Consider the following 6590-nt stretch of genomic DNA (forward strand, 5'->3'; position numbering starts at 1 on the left):
AGTCAAGACCCATCAGTCTGCTGTATTCAGGAGACCCATCTCACACGCAGAGACATACATAGGCTCAAAATAAAGGGATGGAGGAAGATTTACCAAGCAAATGGAGAACAAAAAAAAGCGGGGGTTGCAATACTAGTCTCTGATAAAACAGACTTTAAACCATCAAAGATCAAAAGAGACAAAGAAGGCCATTACATAATGGTAAAGGGATCAATTCAACAAGAAGAGCTAACTATCCTAAATATATATGCACCCAATACAGGAGCACCCAGATTCATAAAGCAAGTCCTTAGAGACTTACAAAGAGACTTAGACTCCCATACAATAATAATGGGAGACTTCAACACTCCACTGTCAACATTAGACAGATCAACGAGACAGAAAGTTAACAAGGATATCCAGGAATTGAACTCATCTCTGCAGCAAGCAGACCTAATAGACATCTATAGAACTCTCCACCCCAAATCAACAGAATATACATTCTTCTCAGCACCACATCGTACTTACTCCAAAATCGACCACGTAATTGGAAGTAAAGCACTCCTCAGCAAATGTACAAGAACAGAAATTATAACAAACTGTCTCTCAGACCACAGTGCAATCAAACTAGAACTCAGGACTAAGAAACTCAATCAAAACCGCTCAACTACATGGAAACTGAACAACCTGCTCCTGAATGACTACTGGGTACATAACGAAATGAAGGCAGAAATAAAGATGTTCTTTGAAACCAATGAGAACAAAGATACAACATACCAGAATCTCTGGGACACATTTAAAGCAGTGTGTAGAGGGAAATTTATAGCACTAAATGCCCACAAGAGAAAGCAGGAAAGATCTAAAATTGACACTCTAACATCGCAATTAAAAGAACTAGAGAAGCAAGAGCAAACACATTCGAAAGCTAGCAGAAGGCTAGAAATAACTAAGATCAGAGCAGAACTGAAGGAGATAGAGACACAAAAAACTCTCCAAAAAGTCAATGAATCCAGGAGTTGGTTTTTTGAAAAGATCAACAAAATTGACAGACCACTAGCAAGACTAATAAAGAAGAAAAGAGAGAAGAATCAAATCGACGCAATTAAAAATGATAAAGGGGATATCACCACCGACCCCACAGAAATACAAACTACCATCAGAGAATACTATAAACACCTCTACGCAAATAAACTGGAAAATCTAGAAGAAATGGATAATTTCCTGGACACTTACACTCTTCCAAGACTAAACCAGGAAGAAGTTGAATCCCTGAATAGACCAATAGCAGGCTCTGAAATTGAGGCAATAATTAATAGCCTACCAACCAAAAAAAGTCCAGGACCAGATGGATTCACAGCTGAATTCTACCAGAGATACAAGGAGGAGTTGGTACTATTCCTTCTGAAGCTATTCCAATCAATAGAAAAAGAGGGAATCCTCCCTAACTCATTTTATGAGGCCAACATCATCCTGATACCAAAGCCTGGCAGAGACACAACAAAAAAAGAGAATTTTAGACCAATATCCCTGATGAACATCGATGCAAAAATCCTCAATAAAATACTGGCAAACCGGATTCAGCAACACATCAAAAAGCTTATCCACCATGATCAAGTGGGCTTCATCCCTGGGATGCAAGGCTGGTTCAACATTTGCAAATCAATAAATATAATCCAGCATATAAACAGAACCAAAGACAAGAACCACATGATTATCTCAATAGATGCAGAAAAGGCTTTTGACAAAATTCAACAGCCCTTCATGCTAAAAACGCTCAATAAATTCGGTATTGATGGAACGTACCTCAAAATAATAAGAGCTATTTATGACAAACCCACAGCCAATATCATACTGAATGGGCAAAAACTGGAAAAATTCCCTTTGAAAACTGGCACAAGACAGGGATGCCCTCTCTCACCACTCCTATTCAACATAGTGTTGGAAGTTCTGGCTAGGGCAATTAGGCAAGAGAAAGAAATCAAGGGTATTCAGTTAGGAAAAGAAGAAGTCAAACTGTCCCTGTTTGCAGATGACATGATTGTATATTTAGAAAACCCCATTGTCTCAGCCCAAAATCTCCTTAAGCTGATAAGCAACTTCAGCAGAGTCTCAGGATACAAAATTAATGTGCAAAAATCACAAGCATTCTTATATACCAGTAACAGACAAACAGAGAGCCAAATCATGAAGGAACTTCCATTCACAATTGCTTCAAAGAGAATCAAATACCTAGGAATCCAACTTACAAGGGATGTAAAGGACCTCTTCAAGGAGAACTACAAACCACTGCTCAGTGAAATAAAAGAGGACACAAACAAATGGAAGAACATACCATGCTCATGGATAGGAAGAATCAATATCGTGAAAATGGCCATACTGCCCAAGGTAATTTATAGATTCAATGCCATCCCCATCAAGCTACCAACGAGTTTCTTCACAGAATTGGAAGAAACTGCTTTAAAGTTCATATGGAACCAAAAAAGAGCCCGCATCTCCAAGACAATCCTAAGTCAAAAGAACAAAGCTGGAGGCATCACGCTACCTGACTTCAAACTATACTACAAGGCTACAGTAACCAAAACAGCATGGTACTGGTACCAAAACAGAGATATAGACCAATGGAACAGAACAGAGTCCTCAGAAATAATACCACACATCTACAGCCATCTGATCTTTGACAAACCTGAGAGAAACAAGAAATGGGGAAAGGATTCCCTATTTAATAAATGGTGCTGGGAAAATTGGCTAGCCATAAGTAGAAAGCTGAAACTGGATCCTTTCCTTACTCCTTATACGAAAATTAATTCAAGATGGATTAGAGACTTAAATGTTAGACCTAATACCATAAAAATCCTAGAGGAAAACCTAGGTAGTACCATTCAGGACATAGGCATGGGCAAAGACTTCATGTCTAAAACACCAAAAGCAACGGCAGCAAAAGCCAAAATTGACAAATGGGATCTCATTAAACTAAAGAGCTTCTGCACAGCAAAAGAAACTACCATCAGAGCGAACAGGCAACCTACAGAATGGGAGAAAATTTTTGCAATCTACTCATCTGACAAAGGGCTAATATCCAGAACCTACAAAGAACTCAAACAAATTTACAAGAAAAAAACAAACAACCCCATCAAAAAGTGGGCAAAGGATATGAACAGACATTTCTCAAAAGAAGACATTCATACAGCCAACAGACACATGAAAAAATGCTCATCATCACTGGCCATCAAAGAAATGCAAATCAAAACCACAATGAGATACCATCTCACACCAGTTAGAATGGCGATCATTAAAAAGTCAGGAAACAACAGGTGCTGGAGAGGATGTGGAGAAATAGGAACACTTTTACACTGTTGGTGGGATTGTAAACTAGTTCAACCATTATGGAAAACAGTATGGCGATTCCTCAAGGATCTAGAACTAGATGTACCATATGACCCAGCCATCCCATTACTGGGTATATGCCCAAAGGATTATAAATTATGCTGCTATAAAGACACATGCACACGTATGTTTATTGCAGCACTATTCACAATAGCAAAGACTTGGAATCAACCCAAATGTCCATCAGTGACAGATTGGATTAAGTAAATGTGGCACATATACACCATGGAATACTATGCAGCCATAAAAAAGGATGAGTTTGTGTCCTTTGTAGGGACATGGATGCAGCTGGAAACCATCATTCTTAGCAAACTATCACAAGAACAGAAAACCAAACACCGCATGTTCTCACTCATAGGTGGGAACTGAACAATGAGATCACTTGGACTCAGGAAGGGGAACGTCACACACCGGGGCCTATCATGGGGAGGGGGGAGGGGGGAGGGATTGCACTGGGAGTTATACCTGATGTAAATGACGAGTTGATGGGTGCAGCACACCAACATGGCACAAGTATACATATGTAACAATCCTGCACGTTATGCACATGTACCCTACAACTTAAAGTATAATAATAATAAATAAATTAAAAAAAAAAAATTAGGGTCATTTTATTTTGGAACTAGGTATTGTTGTTAGATTTTTATTTCACTATTTTAAAAGTAAAAGGAAGTTTATTAGAATTTTATTTATTTACACAAAATAAATTTACACTTTTACTTTTCCAAAAGTAACTATTGTTATTAGTTTTGTGTATATCTATCCAGATACTTTTCTGATCATTTGCATATGTATATCTATACATAGAAATAGGTCTTGTGATTATATATGTATATCTATACATATAAATAATCTTGTGACTTTTTAGTATGCTTTTTTGTTGCAGGTTTATTGAAGGATGATTGATGTACAACTATATTTAAATAATATAATTTGATTAGTTTTAATGTATACAGTCATGAAACTATGACCACAATCAAGATAATGAACTTATCTAATATACCCACAATTTTTCTCATGCTCCTTAGTAATCCATTCCTTTCTTCCCCAACCAGGCAACCACTGATTTGCTCTCTGTAACTGCAGATTACTTTCCTTTTCTAGCATTTTACATAAAGGGAATTATGCAGAATGTACTCTTTTTAAAATCTGGCTTCTTTCACTCAGCGTGATTATTTTGAGAGTCATCCATGTTGTGCGAATCAATGGTTAGTTCTTTTTAAAAATAGCATCTTTATTGAGCTATAATTCAAACACCATGCAGCCGCCCATTTAAATTCCGCCGTTTAAAATGTACAATTCAAATACAAAACTGTTGCATTGTACACTTTAAATGGGGGAGTTTAAAGTGTACAATGGGCGAATTTAAAATGTACAATGCAATAGTTTTGAGTATCACCACAGTTGATTTTAGAACATGTTTATCACTTTCAAAAGAAAGCCCATACTGTTTAGCAGTCACTCCTCTTTTCCCCTCAACCTCCTCCAGTCTTAGGAAATCTACTTGTTGTCTCTATTGAGCTGCCTATTCTGGACATTTTATATAAATGAAATTATAAAATATGTTTCCCTTTGTGACTGGTTTCTCTTACTTAGCTTAATGTTTTCAAGGTTCATCTATATTGTAGCATGTATCAGGACTTAATTTCTTTTTATTGCTAAGTAATATTCAATTGTATGGATATACTACATTTCATCTGCCCATTCATCAGTTGATAGACATTGGGTTGATTCCACTTTTTGACTATTATGAATAGTGCTGCTACGAACATTTGTGTACAAGTTTTTGTGTGGATGTATATTTTCGTTTTTCTTGGATATTTTCTTTTTTTTTTTTGAGAGTCGCCCAGGCTGGAGTGCAGTGGTGCGATTTCGACTCACTGCAAGCTCTGCCTCCTGGGTTCACGCCATTCTCCTGCCTCAGCCTCCTGAGTAGCTGGGACTACAGGCACCCGCCACCGCGCCCGGCTAATTTTTTGTATTTTTAGTAGAGATGGGGTTTCACCGTGGTCTCGATCTCCTGACCTTGTGATCCGCCCGCCTCGGCCTCCCAGAGTGCTGGGATTACAGGCGTGAGCCACTGTGCCCGGCCTTTCTTGAATATTTTCTTAGGAGTGGAATTTCTGGGTCATATAGAAACTCTATGTGTAGATTTTTGGGGAACTGCCATTTTCCAAAATGGAAAGTATCATTTTACTTTCCCATTTTACATTTCCCCAACACATGAGGGTTCCAATTTCTCCACATCCTCACCAACAATTGTTATTATTTGCTTTTTAAATTATAGCCGTCTTGGCCGGATGTGGTGGCTCACGCCTGTAATCCCAGCACTTTGGGAGGCTGAGGTGGGCAGATCACTTGAGACCAGGAGTTCAAGACCAGCCTGGGCAACATGGTGAAACCTCGTCTCTACAAAAAATACAAAAATTAGCCGGGCGTGGTGGCATGTGCCTGTAGTCCCCACTACTTGGGAGACTGAGGCAGGACAATAGCTTGAGCCCAGAAGGTTGAGGGCTGCAGTGAGCCATGTTCATACCACCCTACTCCAGCCTGGGTGACAGAGTGAGACCCTGTCTCAAAAAAAAAATTTATATATGTATAGCCGTCATAGTAAGAGTGAAGTGGTATCTAATTGTGATTTTGATTTGCATTTCTCTAATGGCTAATGACGTTGAACATATTTTCAAGTGTTTATTGGCTATTTGTATATCTTCTTTGGAGCAATGTATATTCAGCTCTTTAGCCTATTTTAATTTTAATTTTTAATTTTAATTTTTTTTCTTTGAGATGGGGTTTTGCTCTGATACCCAGGCTAGGGTGCAGTAGTGTGATCTGGGCTCACTGCAACCTCTGCCTTTTGGGGTCAAGTGATCCTTCCACCTCAGCCTCTCGAGTAGCTGGGATCACAAGCACACACCATCATACCCAGGTAATTTTTTTGTATTTTGGGTAGAGATGGGGGTTTCACCATATTGGTCAGGCTGGTCTCGAACTTCTGATCTCAAATGATCCAACTGCCTTGGCCTCCCAAAACGCTAGGATTACTGGTGTGAGCCACCGCACTTGGCCTAATTATATACTTAAATTTTACTTTACATACGTAAGATCACAGTTAAGGAGGTTAACTATAATTTCAAATTTTATGTGCTATTTTATCACATTTGAAAATATTCACTCTTACTATTTACTTTAAACAGTGATCTATAAATTTGTTTAGACAATAATAA

General features: G+C 38.4%; 1 protein-coding gene across 1 annotated transcript in view; it reads left to right on the forward strand.

Moving 5' to 3' along the window:
- LOC112427406 (small regulatory polypeptide of amino acid response) overlaps positions 1–6590 on the forward strand; it is a 47126-nt gene that overhangs the window by 2185 nt on the left and 38351 nt on the right. The window lies entirely within an intron of this gene.

The sequence above is a fragment of the Macaca nemestrina genome, chromosome 14 (genome assembly GCF_043159975.1).
Source record: "Macaca nemestrina isolate mMacNem1 chromosome 14, mMacNem.hap1, whole genome shotgun sequence".
Lineage (NCBI taxonomy): Eukaryota > Metazoa > Chordata > Mammalia > Primates > Cercopithecidae > Macaca > Macaca nemestrina.